This window comes from Nylanderia fulva, unplaced genomic scaffold (assembly GCF_048542155.1).
Source record: "Nylanderia fulva isolate GAGA-0341 unplaced genomic scaffold, ASM4854215v1 Scaffold38, whole genome shotgun sequence".
NCBI classification, from domain to species: Eukaryota; Metazoa; Arthropoda; class Insecta; order Hymenoptera; family Formicidae; genus Nylanderia; species Nylanderia fulva.
The window spans coordinates 1,219,120-1,238,272 of record NW_028190455.1 but is presented as its reverse complement, the minus strand read 5'-3'; the positions used below and the strand labels follow the sequence as shown (position 1 = coordinate 1,238,272).

Here is a 19,153-nt window from a genome sequence, read left to right as displayed (position 1 = left end):
TGGTGAGCCAGGAAGGTAGAGTCAAGGGTGAACGCCAGAGAGCGCGATCAAGAGAACTCTCGATACCCAAGAGAGAAGAATCAGCCCGATTCTTGTCTCTCCCTTCTCTCTTCCCACCTATTTCTCTCTCACATCTCTCTCAAAATTGCAACACGTCTTGGAAGTGATCCAGAGACGAGCCGGCCGTTTCGTCGACGAGTTTATCCCAAAAACCTCCGCGCGGAAAACGAACCGCAGATGAGATGGGACTGCAGGAGTCGAGTGATCGAGAAATCGACTAGCGATTTTCCACAGATTGCAGTAAGGTTCGAGTGGCATTTCTTCTCGAATAGAAATAAGATATTTGTAAGCGGAAACGCGCATATAAAATTAATATGACAGGTATCGAGAATTTGTCAATATGACTTCTATTTTCTCATTAAATTATGGACTGTTTTAATTAGAAACGTTTCACATGTCCGTGGGAAGCTTATAAAAACCATTTTATTTTTTAAGATGAAAATAACGAAACGATTGAAATATAAATCGAAGATTGAATTTTCCGATATGTCAAATTTTATTTTAGGTTTATTATGGATACTTGTTAAGTGACAAACTGTACCGATATAGATTTTTAACGCTGAGAAATTTTCAACGTACATTATAATTACGTCCATTGTCAGATACACAAATATCATACTATAAATTGCAAATAATGGTAGATATAAATATACAATCTATTTTAGAATATTATAGATAATATTGATTCGAGCAAAGTGTGTCGCGGAAGTCAATTTTCTTCTTTTTAACGAATCAATCGATATCGCTTTTGATTGATGTATTTATATAATATAGAATCGTATATTTTTTTATCTGTAATTTTCATTTTTAATATATAAGATCAGTAAAGCGATTAAAAATTAATTTGTAAGTATTTTTATTTTATTTTTATTTTAAAGTAAACGAAAAATAATTAAGTTAGATATGTTGGATTGCTTGATTGATTAAAATTATCTCTGATATTTTTTTCTGAAAAATGTAATATCTTTATATGTGTATTTATTATAAAATTATCTCGGTTATTTAAAAATTATTACATATATTTGAGATTGATTTAATATATTATATTAAATTGATAAAAATATATCTCACTTGTTTAAAATAACATATTTAAATCGATATAATTCAATGAAAAATCTTTCAAAGGAGAAAAAAAATTTTTGTCTACATGGAGATATAAAATTTATATGAGAAATACTGTTGCATCCATAAAGTCTACATATTTTTTTCGAGAAAAGAATAATCACGTTTTATACATTGCTGGAAAACGCGCGAGCGGCAGGCGTCTGATTAGACTCGGTCGGCCCCATCAGTTTTAATTAATTAATTATTAATTTGCAAACGCACATGCGCATACAAAGCTCACATTGATCTCCCCCGCAGCTACCTCGACAGAAAGAAAGAGAGAAAGCAAACTGCGCCGCTCTTATTCCCCGTCGACTTCGCGCTAAATTCATCACGAATATTAGCCGCCATTCTTACCGCCACGTCGGACAGAAATTTCCATTATGATCGCAATTGTCGTCGTTAGCCGCACGCACGAAAAGCGGATAATTAATCGCTCGTCGCTAATTGTCGCCGCACAAGCAACAGAGCAGGATCGCGCTGCTGTCCCGTCGGTCTCTTTTTCCCGAACTTCTCGCCTCACTCTCGCTCGCGAAACTTCGTTTCCGCCTTGCCGAGCTTTCCTCGTTACATCCAATGCAACTTTACGACGCAATGTTGGCGGTGCCAGCAACCACCGCACGATGCGGGTTCAAATAAAGGGACAACGCGCATGGTGCGGTGTAAATTACAATGTAAAGTCTGTAATTCGGAGTTGCCCGGACGAACGTGCTATTTAACGGGGACTGTACGGAATGTCCCATCGAACCAACTCTCCTCGCGACAAACTCCTTGCTGAAATTCGTCACGATCCTTCCTTAATGAGAATTTTCACGGACGTATAATTACGGATTGTTTGAAAATTTATTTCATCAATTTTCCTGTAACAACTGCCCTTTTAATATCGTTTATATTTCTTATACGATCGCACAAAAAAATAGTTTTTTGACGAATAATGGTATTTTTGTTATAAAATTATTGATTCATCTGTCATGTTGTTATGAAAGTTTTATCAAATTGTAGCGGAATAAAAATGCTCAAATATATTTATAACTCAATATTGTATTTTGATAAAGTAGTGAGAAATTAATATGATGGATGTGGAAATAAAAGATTACAATTGTGACTTCAAGTAAAAAATTGTAACATAAAATAATTCTAAAAACTATAATTTTCTATTAATATTGACATCTTTAATACATCGTTAATTAAAAATATAAGAGGTATGAGTTCCTTTCGAATATCTCTCGTCAAACAGAAGGCAGATATTTTTATTAGGATTTACCTATCATTAGGTAAGAAATTACGAGGCAACGTATTATATTTAAAGAAAAGAGAATATTTCAAAGAAATTCTTCTTCTGCCAGATATAAAATATTATGAACGGTTCTCGAGACACGGATCGCGTAAGAAAAAAAAAAGTGTCGCGGGAATATCGAAGTGATCGATCGATCTAACTTAGAGTCTTGTAGAGACGGACTGAAAAAGAGAGGTCTAGGAGATGAGAGCGATATAAATTTACCACGGCGTGAAGTTCTTACTCACGCATTTCTAAGTGATGTCTCGCTGTCCAACCCCCGCCCTTTCGTTCATCTCTTTCTCTCTCTCTCTTTCTCGGTCTCGCGTGTCCGTATTTATTTAGATTCGCGACAAGGTCCACCATCTCTCGTCTGTCTTGGATGACTCATCGCGCTCGATGAGTCAGACAGAGAGATATACGAGAGTCGAGAAACTGAACAAGGTAGAGGCAAAGTAATAGGTGAAAGAGGGAAGCGAGACAAGGGGGAAAAGAGGAAGAAGATGAAGAGAGAGGAAGCTCACCCTGGACAGGAGAAGAGACGGGACCGCGTTCTCGTTTCTTCTTCGCGTACGTCGCCATCGCGATTCGGCGCGCTTGCCAAAACTCTGCTTAGATTTAAATCGGTCCCCGTTTGGAAAAGTACCTACTCTGCCTGCAAATCCTCTAGAAAGTATTTCAACGATCGCGAGGGATATGTCTCGTGAGTTATGTCGATTTTCTCTTAGGAGCCAGTGCTTCTTTCATGTAAGACTTGCCAGCGAATATCACGGTAGAAATTGCATTGCGAATCAGTACAAGTTTTTTTTTTATTGTATAAAAGATCAAATGACAAAGTATGAAAATAATCGAAAATTTATTCCTGTTTCGCGTATAAATATAAATAATTTAATGATCAACCTAATAATAGATACTTAACTGTGTTGAGCTTTTTAAGTACAAATTATTTAAAAAAATGTTTTGCAAAAATTATAGGAAAACGAAAATGATTTAAAAAAAAAAAAAAAAACAATCAAATTACTATTACTTAATTCTTGTTCTTACGATTTGACAAAGATTGCATATTTTTGTTTAAAGGCGAATATATATTTCACATTTTTCCCGAAACGACTGCGAATAACAGTCAAGATTGTATGAAGCATTCGATCAAAGATACATCCCGGAAAGAAGAAAAAAGTAGCGTCGTGCGCTACTGCTCAATTTGCTTTCTTCTTGCTTGCATCGACGCTATCTCCCGGTGAAATTTTCAAAGATATTCCGATGATACCGATATTTTATCCGAAACGGTGACGTTACTCCCCTTCATCGATCGAGTTTCGAAGAGCTGACGTTTCTTGAGAGAAGACGGCCTTTGCAACACTCCGAAACGGAGGGAGAGCTTCGAGTGGGGTTGCTTTGGCAGGAATATTGTCAAAGGGCATCGCGCCTTTGATTTTGAAAACGTTTGAGAAATACGCCCAATAGTCGGCTATGCCGACAGAGAGAAAGAGAGAGAAAGCAAGAGTCAAAAACTGCTTTGTAACGTGATATCGCTTGTGCCGACACGCGTCTTTTAGGAAAATTGGACCACGACGTGGCGGCGTAACGCGTTTTACGCAAACTCTGACATGCCTATTAAAGATTAATCGGGGATTTAATATTATTTCATCACGGCCGTAATTTTCCAAACGTTTGAGAGACGTTTGCAACAATAACGTATTTTACCGAGACAATATAAATATTATATACTTTAAATTTATTATGAACCAAAGGTCGAAACGTTATGAGGAAGATTTAATGATTTAATAAATTAACATTTTGCCCAGTTTGGTCGTCTAACAAATTTTTTCAAAGAGTTTTATCCTTCTTTTCTTATTATATTAAATTTATTATATTCGCAGTTAATCAAGTAATAAATTAAAACTCTCATATATATTTTTGTCTATGTTAGCTCCAAATTTTCTTCAATTTCATTTTACATACCCATTGTACGAAATAATTAAACGCTCGTTTCTTTATACAATTGTGCGCGCGTACATCATATATCTCTAATGAACACTCATCTAATATTTCAAAAATTTCGTTCGGTATAAAGTAAAAAAAAAAAAAGGAGGAATAGTATTAAAAAGAGACGATTCACTGCGCTTTAAAAAAAATAAGTCTCGGAGAAAAAAACGGGACGAAATATGAGAAGAAGAGGAGGGCAAGAAGATGAAAAAAGTTAAAGACGTCACTGTAATCCCTCGACGAAGAAAAGCGGCGATAGTAACTTGTTCGCCATCGCGGAGACGCATACCCTGCAGAAATTTTTCCTGCAGGGAAGAAGACGGAAGCGGGCGCGAGACAGAAGGCGCAGTGGAAAGCGGAAGTCCAAGAGCGGAGGATGAAGACGGAAAGGAGAAATGAGAAGGATCCGTCGCGCGGAGCAACCGTGACGGGGTTGGATTCTTGACGAATCAGGGCGTAACCGTGATATATATCACAGTCATGCGAGCTAAGACTTTCACGAACGCTGAGGGGCCAGTGTATCTTCTTGGAAGTGCCTCGCTACTTAAGGTTAGAGGTCGACCGACCACCCGACAGAAGGAGTCGCTGGCGGAAAAGGGTGAACGGGGGATGAAGAGGAGACGTAGAATAGGGAGAGCACTTGAGAGCTCTCCGGAGGACTTCATCCTCGCTAAGAACCATACCGGATTCCCCGTCGTCGTCTTTTCTTTCGTGCAAAGCCCAAACTCGGACCCCAAGTATCTCGGATTCTTCCGTTCCGATAGGTCAGACATCGCCGTCACATTTGACCTCTCTTCGATGACTCTGCGGTCCCGCGATCTCAAGGATATTTCACGAGAAGACGGAAAGGGGATTAAAAGGATCATCGGCTAGTTCGATTATATAACGTTCAAAATAGAGGTTTCCTCGAGAGAATAATTGTACAATGTGTTTAACAAATTTTATATAACGCAATTTAATATTATATTTATTACGTTACTGAGTTTTTTTTATATTTGTTTCAATTTTTATATTTTTCAAGTACGTCTATAAATGTCATTATACATATATTTATATATTTTATTTATACATAAATACTTATAAATAAAAATCGTATAAAATATATATATAAATATTGTACACAAAATCTAAATGTATTTCTATGTGTTTTCTATTTATATAGAGATATATAATATATTTAGAGAGATAAAATTTGTTGCAAATGTCACTTATATTGCATCCGGTTACGTCAAAAAAGGAATCACGCGCGCGTTAAGTCAATGAACCGAGAACGATCGGATCAAAGAACGTTCTCACGGGATAAAAGTGTTATTCTACTATCGTTTCGCTGAGCACTACACAGTTGGGATGAGCGGGAAACGGTGTAGATGTAATAACGCAATATTGCGAGTCTTCCTACCCTACGAGAGCAGTATAAGTTCCGGAAGGAACTTGTCTCTCTCGCGCGAGTCACATTCTCAAAGGATCAAAGGGGTGCTTCTCGAATAATGCAAGAGGCCGTTCACGAAATTAAGATATCCGCGTCGCGGTACAATGGAGAAAGGGAATTAAAAAAGACAATACAAGGGCGTCTCGTGGTCTTTCCTTTCTCGCGACAATATCCATGCGACCTTTTCCTCTGGTTTCCTCCCAGAGTTGACCTTCCTGAGACTAATCAATTAGCGTTAAGGCGACCTTATTGCGTTGTCTTCTAGGGAAAGAAAACGAGAATAAGAATAATAAAGCACGAGTTCAACGTTATGTCGGAATCGCGATATCCGCAAACATCAAAGTGGAAATGGAACAAAAAAAGGACCGCAAAACACGGAAAAAAATTTCGCGCGAGTGATTATCTTCGAAGATACTTCGAAGATAACTCGCTCGTCTTCAAAGAACGGAAGATTCTCTTTCATATATATATATATATATATATATTTCTCTCCATCGTTATAAAATATTCACCGAAGCGCTCGGGGATGCTCGACTGTCTCAAAGATAACTCCGTGATTCTCTCTCTCCGTTTTCTTTTTCTCCGCACAACACTTTGAGGACGACGCGCAAGATGAGTCGCAGGCTGCTTCGACGGAAGATATCGCGTAATTATACGACCGCTAACAAAGTACTGGGAATCGCGCGGCTGCAAACGGAAGCGCGCGAGCTTCCTCCGTCGCGAAGTCCTTCCCTTCGGAATTGCGATGATGGAATCCTGCGCAGATGGATATATCGATACTTTTTCGAAGAGGATATTGTTACTTCGCAATTTTCATCGTATTGATATCGAATGGTTTTCGATACTTCAATGATATAGTTATTCCAGCGTATCCATGCATTAGGAATATATTTACACATTGTGTATGACATTGATCCGGATACTATTCAAATATGGTCGATGTACACGCACGATATTACGCTCGAAGCGTTTCAATCATATGCAGATGTTTCCGGTCATTCTCATCGACGTATCCGATGATGCGGGAAAATTTGAAGAAAAAAAAGTATTACATTTTTATTATTATATCTACAGTTTTTCCTCTCTCTTCGCCGATTTATTTCTCATTTTAAAAAAATTGTTCTCTAATATGCGAATTTTGAATTTATTAAATTTCTGTGAAATAACTTTTATCAGACACTTTTAATCGAGAATTCACCAAAATATGTTATTTTTTTTTTTCTATTATTTTTTTTGTGGTCTCACCTATAGCCTTCTATCCTCTACTTATCTCCCTATTCTCGTCACTGCTTCTCTTCGACGCTCTGAATGGCGGTGGCAGTGTCATTGATGGGTCACGATATTTATAACCCCGACATCAAGCTTGCCGACGAAACACCGCGCGACGAAGCTTTTGACTACCTGTGCTTGAACGCGAATGATATTATTTCAAGCTTGATTCGCCAGAACGGAAAATCGCCCTTTAAGTTCGCGGTGGAGGCAAAAAAAAACAGCGCCATAAATCAAGCTCTTTTTCACTTCCGTCGATGACCAGCATCTTCGATAAACACAAAGAGAGATGGGAAAGTTTGACCGCGACGCCGGATATACGACGCGAGAAATTCCTCGACTCTTCTGTGTGACTCGATTCCAAGAAGTATTGAGTACGGAATTCCAGCTGGAATTTCTGTCGATCGCGCGAGCAGCATAACGATTGATTTATCGTCGCCGATACCCGGCTAGACAAGATTGCTCTAGATGCAACGACGGTCTAGTCTCGCTTTTGTTTTATTGATCGTGATCTATCTTTTGTGTCACGTTTAGATTGCTTTCTAAAAAGCTTTTACCAAGCATTTCCTATATATTACAATTTTTTATTATTTTATCAAATGTATGACATATGTATCAATACGCTTTTTAACTTAAAGATCTAATATTTCGTAGCGTCTTTCTATTAAATAACAAGCCGATTGGACAGCTAGGCTATTTATATAGAAGCTTTATTATAGATAAAAGTTTGGAATAAAAATATCGAAAAGTATATTAAGAGAAATATTTTATATCGCGAGATACGCAATAAATATTGCAGAATTCATTGAATTTGGAAGGAAAATAAAAACACAAGAGTTTCCGAATTGGAAAGCCAGCCGGGGGAATCGAAGAAGTTGACAATTATCGGAGCACTTTATCGTTCCGTGCAGACGGCAAAATTTGCCCGACTTTCGTGTCTCCCGGGGATCGACGCGATGCCGCGGAGAATCCGCTAGGAAAATTCGGCTTAACGAGGCACCGCGCGCGCGACAAGAGTTGGTCTCCCGTCGGGATACGATCCCGACCATTTCTCAGGAATATCATTCCTCCTGGGCTGCGGCAGAGAGATGTTTTCTCTCCCTATTCTCCGCGGTCTATCAGTTTAGTTCCGTGTTAGCTCGCGAAACACGTCAAAACTTCCGTAACACTGTACATTCACGCAAACACGAATTTCGCGCCGCGACGTCGCTCATTGATTAAATAAATTACATATATGATATAACGTTAAAGTAAAGTAATAATGTACGCGCAATCTTTAGTGGGATACATCTCTTTTTCCTCTCTGCCGAGAGCTTCGGCTTACACGGATCAGATTTTCGCTTGACAGACAAGAGATTGAGCGGTTTTTCTAATATGGTGCAGCCCGTCTCTTTGTTTGATCATATAAAAAATGTATATTATATTCCGCGATGTGCGATGAGCAAGAGTGCTATAAATCGCTAAAATCTATTTAGACAATTTTTGGTAATATTTCACGTCATAAATTTTTAAGAAAAAATATAATGGTATTATGCTACATTATTTTCACATTTCGATTAGGAAAATGAAAGCATAAATTCAATAATTGTTCACTGACTACTCAAAATATCATTATATATTTATGATGCAGCATTTGTAATGTTTTGAATGCATTTTTGTACCTTGTTTTAAAGCATTTAGACACATGTTTCTAAATGTTGCTTATTGGGTTCATTACGAGAGAAAGAAATTATGTACATACGGGAGAAAAGTACCCTCAAATAAGCAAAGAGATACGGTCCTGAACTGTCGCAACTAAAATTAGAAATCGCTCCCGGAGTCACGTCGAAGGCTACTAAGACGCGTCGCGTTGTCTAGCCATGGTTATTCGTATTTCACTAACGTAACCGGTCTGTAATCGAGACGATGATCTCCTAAATAACAGAGTGAGTCAGCGATCAACTACGAAAAATTTTTGGAGTTTACCAATCTAATTTAGTATAAAACAAATATTTGACATAAAGAAATATATACATATATAAGAAATGTAAAAATTTTGCGTTCTCTATTTTTGATAAATAATTTATTTATAAAAATTATAGAGACAATTTTTTGTATAAGAACTCATAAAATTAATAATATTAATAATGCTTTTTTACTCTAATATATTTTTACAAAGAAAAATAATTGTAGTATTGTGGTATTCATAGATTTTTTATGTCAAAATTGCAAATATATAAAAAGGTATAGGTTTGTAGAGACAAAAACGCCCGAAACGAATATTCAGCGTCAAAGAATTAGCTTTATAAACTGTACTAACGAAACAGATTGCACAAAGTGCGATTAATTTCATTTTTATAATGTCCTATCGCGTAAATATGTGTGTTATAAATTATATCAAAGTATAGAATAATTTTGCATTTATATTGTAAATTTTTAATTTTTTCTTTGGTAAAATTTGTAAATGTTAATTGAAACCGGGATTATTTAAATATGAATAGTAATTATTCGACAGCAATGTGTGCAAATTTAATTTGGCAAATTAATCATAAATAATGCAGGAAACGCTACAAATGCCAAATCAGAATACGTTAAACGTCGATAGCCATCAATCGATAAAACAAGTGATAAGGGTAGACGAATGGTCAGGCCATTATTTCCAACCGCTCGAAAAAAGAAGGAAAATTGTTGCCAGACAAATTTATTAAATTACGCTCGTTGATGACATGAAAAATCAGAACCAGTTAACTGTTCAATTAACTATTCAATTGACATGTATACAAAACGTATCAAAAATCACGTACATTCAAAATATGTCGTCACTATTTTCACAATGTCGTAACATTCATTTTTCAATATGTTTGCAATTAACTAACGAAATGCAATTTTGTTGAAGCAAAACTCACTTGAAATCAAATAAAAAAAATTTGTTACGTATACTTACATGTAAAACTTGTGAAAAAATTCTCAATTTCGAAAAATCAAATATTCTCAGCATATCGATGCTGTGTGATGATACACTCGGCGCGTTTAATTTAATTCGATTATTTGAAAAATAATCATATCTTTTATTTCTAATTCTAACATATTCTAGGGGAAAAAGCAAAGATTTAGTTAAACTAGGACTGTGCATATATTTTACCTACATTTTACGCTGTAAAAGCGATTTTTCTTCCGACTCCTCCTACCTATGACTTAGAGAACGCACGCGACTCTTGACACACTTGGTGTGTATAAATCTCGTCTTGGACGCTTTCTGCCGCATTGAAAACGATTTCCACTTATCGATACAATCGCCCTCGAGGGAGCGTTGGCAGACGGAACAGATGGAAAGATGCCTTCGCGAGGACGTCGATGCGCAAGAGAGAAAGGACGAGCATACGAAAGACGAAGAGCTAGTGGAACGACAGAGGGAACATCAGGAAAAGGGTAGAGATGGAAAAAGAGAAAGAGAGAGAGAGAGAGAGAGAGAGAGAGAGAGAGAGATTCTATTCAACCGGCAGAGGCATTAACACAGCGAGGCAAGTCGCCCAAAAGAAAACCATTAACTACTTCTACGGGATGGAAGAAAAACAGACTTAGAGAACCGACAGGAGAGGATACGTAGGAAGATTCTCTCTTCTCTCCCTCTTTACATCTTTCTCTCTCTCTCATTCGATATCCTTTCCCCGCTTTCCTCCTTTTGCTGCCTTTTCGTTCGGCTCTTTCCTACTTTTGTGGATGTATCTTTCTTTCTTTCTTCGGTTTCCACGACACGCCGTTTCCATTACAAGACTGATAGTTTTGCCGCGCCGTTCGCACAGTTGACGTTCACCATTAGGAATCCATTTTCCCCGACTGGTCAATCGAATTGCAACATTCCGCGGCATTTCGCGCGACCATCGAGCCATCGCGAAAGCTCGAGGATGAGAAACTTCTGTCTATACGGGGCACAAGGTACATCGATATATCCGCGACAGGCGATACATTTTCTACCCTGCCCTGACAACGTAAAAGCATCGATGAAAATCGCGGGGATTACCGGCCAAGCCTTGCTGCAGAATTAAAGTTGATGCACGATCGCGCAAGGATCGTGCATCATCGAAATATGCGGAAAGTATCGCTCATTTGATTATCAGTCTTTTAAAATTTTTCTTTGGTATCTACCTAAGCCATTGGGATTAAATAAATTGAATAAATCGAAACGATTGAACATTTTTCTCGCGATATATGAAGAAGCCAAATATAAAGATACATATGTTAAAAAAAAAAGTTTATATTACTAATTTAAATCTTCAGCACTCTTTGTTTAAAAAAAAAAAAAAAAGATAGTGTTTAAATACGTCTATTCCGTAATATATTTAAATTCGATTTACCAAAGAGCTTATACATACAATATATATATGTATGTATATATTATATGTATAAAGAATATATCGCTCATCGATCTGTTCTTAAATAAACTAAATTTTCTATAAATATTTACAGGAATGAATTAATAATGTTTAAAGCTTCGAATAACGACGGCACGAAAATCTGATCTCGAAGCTTTTTCCCTCGTCGCTTCGCCCCGACTTCGTTTAAATTGCTGCCACCGCTGCAGCATATTTCCCGGCAGCGAACGACAAAAAAAGACAGGGGGCAAACGGCGGAGAACGCAAGAGGCAAATTAAGCGTAATGCTCGCGTCGCGACGTCGACATCGCTGCTAGAAACTACGCGAGCGGCGGTCGCAATTCGCGGCGAAATGTTCGGCGGCTCGACGCTTTATTTTCCTCCTCCTTCTGTCATTCTCTCGCTTTTTTTAAGCATCCTCCGTATCTCCATTTCCTTTCTTTCTTCCTTCCTTCCTTATTTGCTTTTTCTTTTCTTTATTCTATTTTTTCCTCATCTTAGCGAGAGTTACCGAAGAGAAACAGGAATAAGGGATGGAAAAAAGCAGACGAATAACGAGAAACTTAATAACTAGTGTTTTGTGTATTGTTCATTTTACACTTGCACGTGAGAATTATGACGAAATTATTACTCGCACTTCTCTCCTCACTGTGAATTCATTGTGTGGCGAACGATATATATATTCATAAATCTTCAATAGAAAATTTTATAAACTCTGACTTTATACAAGCCCATGTATTGAAAATTTTTATTTTTTTTTATAATCCAATAACGGGAATCGTCTCTCTTTTTTCGTACAAAATATTCTGTTATAGTTAATTTAGACAACAGGTGACTGATATTTTTGAGATATTGCGATAAAATTGTTGAAAAAAATTTTGAATATATCTTTAACAAACTAAGCATGCAAATGAAAAGTAAATTTGTAAACACTGAATGAAACATGAAACATGCTTTGCATTGTGTTTTAAACAATGAATATTTTTCGTATACGTCTACTTTTTGAGGATAATATCTTTCTCTATCTAGAAGAACCGTTTGCAAAAATTACGTAATTTAAAATCCTGATTTAAGAAATAATTTAATAGTCGAAAGCCCGTCAAATTAATCGTATGATAATCGAGATTCGCGCTTGCCTTTGTTATCGTGCAAGTTATCGCGCAGTTCGCAAAGTTCACAAAATGTATTCACTTAGGATCATCGCAGAACCCATTCTTAAGTCTAATACCATCTAAGCTTTGAAGTTACTGTCTAATCTCACTATCCCTGATGCAACTTGCCAGAATATCGGAATATATATAATCCGAAACATCTTTGCAATTTTCTGCAATTCTAAAATGTTAATTTTAAATATATTCTTGTCTTCGCTAAAAATTTAAGTTAAATATTTTAAATTATTTTGTGATTATTTCCTTTTGATTATATATATATATATATAAAAGATATAATTCGATATAATTCAAATGAATAGAATAACATTTTCTGTTGAAAATTGAAATAACTTTTTCTTCCAAAGATAGAGACAGAAATAATTTTTAAGTTATAAATAATTAAGGAAAAAAGGAACTAAACTTTAAAAATACATGCAAAATAGTGATCTGATAATCTTCAATTTATTTTCAACTTTATCTCGATATAAACTTTTAATTTGCGTGCTTCAATAATTAATATTTTAATGAACGCAAAAGTAACGTCTAATTAAATCGATAAAGTTATTTGCGTTTTTTAATGGAAAATATTGTCTTATTTATTAGATTATTATTTTGATGTTTTCCATACATTAAAAGACATATAATATGTAAATAATAGCTGATAAATAGTTATTGTTATAGGCATCATATTGCCCGTATTCATGCGGGTTACATATCATTATATTACATATCATTTGTAATTATGTTATTAAATCGTAATAATTTATTATCATCGAGTTTCGATCAATTAACAGTAACGTCACAGTGATGTCACATTAATTTGGAAATCCCTCATTCGACTTGATAACAACCATATCAGCGGTTCTCGCGTCATCGGCAGAGATGATATCCTACTTTTTAGCGCTTAAATGCATATATAAGTTATACATAAAAGGTAAATACATCTGTAAAATTGCGCGTAACTTTCGACAACTTTCAGCCGACGTAACTTCGTCTACACTCTTGCTCATCGCGTTCGTCGAGAGCGTGCAAGTCTGCGTTTGATCTCCGACGTAGAAGAGAGAGGCGAAAAGGGAAAGGACTGTGCAACCCTTGCGCGATTCGGTAAACGGAAACTGGAAATAGCTCGAAGAGATCTCGACTCGCTCGCTCGCGCGAACACCGAATGTCGTCGCGCATGTTTTCCCTTCCCCACGAGATTTAATTAAAAACAAACGGGGCGCTTATGAAACTACGTGACTAATTATTTTACGGATAATAGCCAATTATGCGAGATGAATTTTAATCGCCGAACGAGAGATTCCAACGAGTCTCGCAAAGTTGGATCCATCGCGCTTTCTCTCTCTCTTTCTGTTTCTCTCTCTCTCTCTCTCTCTCTCTTTCTTTCTCTTTCAACGTTCAGTATGCACACAAAACTGCAACAAATATTTATACGATAAACAAGCGGAATTGCAATTGAGATTTAATTACCGCGTTTACTAGCACGTTACACACAATCAGTACAAAATATCAAACGTTCTCGAACCACCACACACTGTGTCTGTAACAATTATTAAATTACAATTCTATCCGAAAACTAATATCACAATCTGTTTTTGCATGTTCCGATATATTTCCCGAATTTTTTTCGCAATAGTTAAACTGTCACAAGTTTGAAGAATTTAATCGATAACGATATAAAACGGTATTTTCGAACGAAAGATTCACAAAGCGATTTTTTTCTCAAAATAAAATAACATCAGATGTAAAAAAAAAAAATAATAAAATTAATCGCGCTAGTTTATATAATGCTAATCGAAAATATCAAGTAATGAAGTATGCGATTCATCTCTCCCTCTTTCTCGAAAACAGAGAAAACGAGAAAAACGATATATATATATACTAGACACTCGAGCGCAATCCTTTCCCGACGCTTCAACGGGGAAATGCAGCAGCCTCGGAATAGCCCGAAGAGATTTAAACAAGTCGGCTACACGTGCGGAGAGTATACGGTTGGGACGGGATCGCCCTCGTGGTATTTCATTGAAAACCACGAGAGATCTCGGGCTCTCGTCATAACGGCAACCTCAACCTGCAACCGCAGCCTCAACCCTATATACTATATATATATACGAATAAGTCGGTTCTCTCTCTCTCTCTCTCTTACTCTCACGTACGAGAGACTCGGTCTTTCGGTAACTATACGGAATCCAATTCGCGCGAAGACTCCGAATTCGCTCCGATTTGTGATGCGTGTATACTGAAACGCGAAAGAGGGTCCATCTGCCTGGAGCATCGTTAGAAAATGGATCGCGCCGTCAAAGAAAGGTCGGATGAAGGACGAGGCGGGACAGGGTGCGATAACTAGCCGCAGAGACGTAACGAGATGAAAGGAGAGAGAGAGAGAGAGAGTTAAGAACGAGAGAGCTATGAACGAAGAGTGCGTATACGATATATAAATAGAAATCTAATCCTCTCTCTTTCTCGATCCCCATTCGTACTTCTTCCCTATGCATTTCGTCTCGTTGCGTTATTCCTTTCACCCCGGTTTCTTCTCTCCCAGTGACATACACGACTGAGCAGAGAGTACCGATAGTCTAGACGGAGTGTCGATTTTTGCCACGACACCGAATTAGAAACCTCGCTCTTTCTCTTTTCCTCCTTTCGCTCGGTTCCCTTTTTCTGTCAGTTGCACTAAGTCGCTCTTTATCTCTCTCTCTCTCTTTCTTTCTCATACATGTGTTGTGCATTCACTGATTCACTACTCACGGACGTGTGCATCTCGTAAACACGTGCATGTGAAATTGCTTAATAAGGGGATGAACAGAAGCGCGCTGCAGGAGCGAGATGCTTTTTCGCTTATGTCGAATCTATACTCGTGGAAAATGAATACTTATGATGGATCTCCCCATCGGGAGCCAATTATTAGGAAATATCCGTGTTGGAAAATATTGGATGTTATATCCGACATTAATTAATTTTTGTAGCTGTATACATATCATAAATATATGTATAATGAAAGACTGCGCTTACAGCAGCAGCCACGTCAGAGATAATCTGTCGGTGATATTTTAAAATTGTTGAATTTATAAACGCGTCTACAGTTTCTATAGTTTATATTACATATTATTTTCAATTGTAATTAATTAGACGATGAACTTTCCACACGGCGGAATAATGTGCATTATTAAGTATGAATTCTGTATTTCGAGAATATCATATTTATCATGCATGCATAAAGCGAAAATATCGAACAATATTGAAATTCGAATATATCGAAACGCGATATTGTGTCCGCGCGATAAGTTTAAAAATAACATTCCATTAACAAACCGCGATTATATATGAAATCGATCATCATTTTAACCTGCTTAAATTACGCGAATGCGTTGAGGAGGGACGAGTAAGAACGGGTCGGTACATATCAACTGCATTTCGGCGAGGATGACACAATAATTGCCGGGAAAGCAATTCGAAATGACAGGCGCCGCGTGTATCCCGTCCCGAATAATCGACATTTTAATGTTACGATAGGAGAGATACGCGCATTCTCGCAAAATCGCGCCAATTATCCGTTACAATATTTGCACGGTCGCATCCGGCACGACAGGCTCATTTTACAAATTGCAACCGCTACTGCATCCGCCAAACAAAGATTCAGCACAATTCAAGCGTATTTCGTCCGTTCTCTCTCTCTTCTCGGCTCTCTCTCTCTCTCTCTTCTCTTTGTGGCTCATTCTCTATTCGCGCGTTTACGTCGCAATTAATCTCGCGCCGTCATCTCTTTGTGAAGATCGGTCTGTTTAAACGCCACTCGCATAATGCTACGTTGACCATTCGCGATTTTCGCGTAATTTATAGACGCGCCGCGGATTTCATTTCGGTGTGCCCGACGAAAAAAATAACGTCGCGCGTAAGCCGTCCATCATGATCGAATGCTGTGCGTAAAATTCGCGATTGACGATCGTCACTGCGAGGATTAATCCCATAAAGTTTTTTTGTCTGCATGTCAAATACTTGTACATTTTTTTCGAAACCTATTTTCGCAAATCATTTTTTTTTTTTTTGTTCTCATATTTTATTTAATTCTATTCGTTTCTCGAACTTTAGTTATTCCGATAAATGATTAAATGATCTTATTTTGAGGAACGTAGGAAATTTTTAATGTTTCGTTGCAATAGTAAAAATATTTTGCTAGAATATTATTTATTTTCGTATTTAATTTCTTTATAAAATTCTGAAACTGAATTAGAAATATGACCCATAAAAAATTAACGAGTGAAGATGTTAAATGTGAAATTGACGTTGATTTTTATATTTTCCAAAGTATGAAAATCAAAAAGAGATTGCGGATAGATTGACCTAAATTGAAAATTGTTTTTTTTTTTAATATTCTATTTTAATTTTGTTTTTTTAGACTAATCAATTGTGTGAAAATTAAAATAGACACATTTATATTCACACACATACACACACACACATAACACACAATTAACTTTTTACGGATCGCAATTTCAATAAGTACTTAATGGATTTTTTGTTTTTTTCGATAAAATATCGTTTGGTAAAAATCCATCAATTAAAAATGTCAATAACGCACACGTGTGTAAAACATTTTTACACCTTTATAAAAACACGAAAAGTAGACTATATAATTTTACTAAATTAAAAATTTAAGAGCAAGCATTATATTTATTTTCGTGATAGTAAGTAAATTCCCTTATTTTTCGATACCGATATAGAATTGAAAATTACATTTATAGATATTATATTGGTTTCAATTCCTATAGTATCGAAAGAAACGAGGCGTGAATCATCGACGCGATCGATTCCGACCGGGAATTACTTTAGCTGGCCTCGTCGATTGAGTTTCGACATCGGCGTACGTGCGCACTTGAACTTATTAAATTTGTTCCTCTCGCGAAATTCCCGAAAATATGGAACTTTCGCGGACTCTTTCGCACGGAAAAAGTCGAGTTTGTTCCGACTAAAAAGAGTTCAGAATTTTCAAGTCGTTCTCTACTACGGCACAAACTTACGCCGCGTGGATACTCGAGTTCTCGATTTTCCCCCGGAGAACGGATGAGAACTTCTTGCCCTTTTCCGAACTTTATGGAATCTCTTTGAGCAGGCCGATTCGGATTTCGAAATCTCGGCGAAGATAATAATAAGTTAATCCCCCCGTCTCTCTTCCCGATAGTCCAAAGTTATTCAGACGTGGCGATATTGCGCGAGTCTGCGACTCCCACTTTCTCTCTGTCTCTCTTCCTACCACTTCCTCGACAAATCGACCGTCTAATTCCATTATTCGACGCCGATAAACTCGACCTAACCGTGAAATGAGTTAACGCGCCATTTAATGATCTACGAACAGATAAAATTATACGAAAACATGTTGGCGGTAGAAAAAAATTGATAAATTCAAGAGAATTGGATTTTTAAATGTATACAAAACCTCTGTCATATTAATCTGTAACCAGTATATTAATATAATTGCAAATAAAGATGTTGCCGAATCTGTGAGACAAACTACTTTTAAACAGATGATTAATATACTGGTATATTCAGATTATTTAAAAATAATTTGGATATATTTAAAAATATATTGGAATTAAAAAGATTGAGCTTACAAAATTGACTCGATGTCATCAACTGTTATTTATTTATTATTAAACATTAAAAAAATTAAATTTTGCCTATTTTTATTGCATCTGCCTTTCTATTAAAAAATTTAGATTAATATAATATAATAATAATAATAATAATATATACAACATGCATATCTGATTCATTTATAGATATGTAATATATCTATAAATCTGCCACAAATACGTTTCTTTAATAAAGTTAATTATGCGAAATGTTTGCACAAAATATGAAAAGGCTTTTATTTTGTCAAAGTAACTGCCACATAATCAGTAATTACGAAGTTCCGCTTTAAACGACATATGCTAAGGACCATAACATGCAATTATTGGTTTACTGAGAATATCTTTCGGAACCCTCCGTTCCGCGGTTGCGGATTAATTCTCCTCTTTCACGTCCTCTCTCACATACGACGAAAATCACATTGCGATCATGCAACTACGTTTAATTTCATTAGTGCGCTACGTACGAATTCTGTTTTCCTCACCCTATCTTTCTCTCTTATACCCCGTATAATCCCCAATTGCGGAATTTTCGGCACGAGCAATCAACTCGGTAATTGGAATACAACTTAGAAACGACTTAGGGGTAGCGTAAGCGCAATATCACGTCAAGTTTTACGTAATAATAACGTAATCTTGTAACGTGGTAATAACCGCAGGGAAGAGATACTGAGCTTTCGGAACTAATGGAAAGGTAATGGGAGACGGAAAATGTCCGACGGTTACGTTAAAATCACGAATAATATACTCGACCGTTTCGCGTCCGTAATAGCGAAATATCGGTCGGAGGCACCGAGCTTATTGAACCATTACCACGGCACGCGTCAACGGCTCCGATCTCCCGCTCTTTCTCTCGAACCCGCATTGGCAAATCGACTATTTAATTCCGTTATCGACGC

At 36.8% G+C, this 19,153-nt stretch overlaps 1 protein-coding gene across 1 annotated transcript in view; it reads left to right on the top strand.

Annotated features, from left to right (window-relative positions):
- Positions 1–19,153, top strand: part of vn (membrane-bound neuregulin protein vein) — a 275,654-nt gene that overhangs the window by 194,215 nt on the left and 62,286 nt on the right.